The following is a 1,345-nucleotide window of genomic DNA, read 5'->3' as shown; positions in this document are numbered from 1 at the left end:
TCTTTACACAGCAGCTTGGCTCCTTAAATGCTTAAACACCAGCTAATTTCAAGACACTGACGTCACGTGGGTCACCCGCAATGTAAGACGCTCAAAGCTCAAGACCTTCGGTTAGACGTTCGATCGGTCGGTCGTTCGAACGTTTGATTTTAGCATGGAATACACTTCATATATTTTCCCACTTCATCTGCCAGTGAATTCAACGATCTTATCAGATCTCCAGCCGCCATGTTTCAAACGATCCAAACGTAACACGCTTCCGCCAATCCCTGCCTTGAAGCAATGAGTGACGGAGGGGGGGCGTGGTCAGCTCGGAATGCATTTTCAAATTGAATTTTCCTACAAATATCCCACGGCGTCATGATGAAAATGCAATCCTAAGTGTTCTAACTAATCAGGGTATCTTCCGTCCAATCAATTTTTGTTTTAATATTGAAATCTGAAAAATGAAAAACGGCACATATTTCGTTTTTCAATTATTCAAACAAAATGAAAAATCAAGAATCCGGCTTAATTTTTCGTTTTTACATTCAGGGATAGAAAACGAATAAACAACTTGAATATTCGATCTCTACATGTGGGCGGGAATGAAACGCCCCTCTCTGCTAATTGGTCAACCAAACATTACAACATAATAATAGTCCTAAAAAAACCTTAATAATAGTCCTCCGCTTCTATTGATTCTTAACATGTTTATTTCTACTACATTTTATCTCTTCATCAAACAGCCAGATTAATGAATGGCTTGACACAAACCATACTGAAGCAGAGCCTTTTGGCCCTAGGCATGCCTGTTTTATTATAGTTATCCACCCATTAAAATATGTGTGGCAAAGCTGCGCGACGCACTGCAGCACGGGGAGAATTTATCAACATTGGTTATTCATAATCTAAACACATAAAAAAAAGAATCTAGCTTTGATATGAACAGGTTGGTCCCTGATAATTTTCTCATCATTTGATAGTAGTTAACAGCTGTTAACACAAAGCACTGATCTCCCTGTCTTCCCACACCATATGCATTAATTACAAAGAGAGACCTGAGACAAGAAGTCAAGGGTCAAGAGCACAACTAAAGCAAACACTGATCTTCATGATGGTGCCATCATTGTAACCAATAAAACATCAACATCTGATCCTCTGTAATTCTCAATAACAGCAGCTGTTCATCACTAATGCACAATCATCATTTAATTACTCACTTAATTATCTCATTAACTTTAACTCTTTGAGGACTTGGGATTTGACTGGAGACTCGTTTGTGACTTGAAAGGAATGACTTGGTTCCTCCTCTGCTGAAATCAGCTGCTGAGTTCATGGGTGGAATAAACATATGGCAGGACTT

The sequence above is a fragment of the Sinocyclocheilus grahami genome, unplaced genomic scaffold (assembly GCF_001515645.1).
Source record: "Sinocyclocheilus grahami isolate Dianchi unplaced genomic scaffold, SAMN03320097.WGS_v1.1 scaffold1980.1, whole genome shotgun sequence".
NCBI classification, from domain to species: Eukaryota; Metazoa; Chordata; class Actinopteri; order Cypriniformes; family Cyprinidae; genus Sinocyclocheilus; species Sinocyclocheilus grahami.
The sequence above is the reverse complement of the archived record's forward strand: the minus strand, read 5'-3'. Positions refer to the sequence as shown.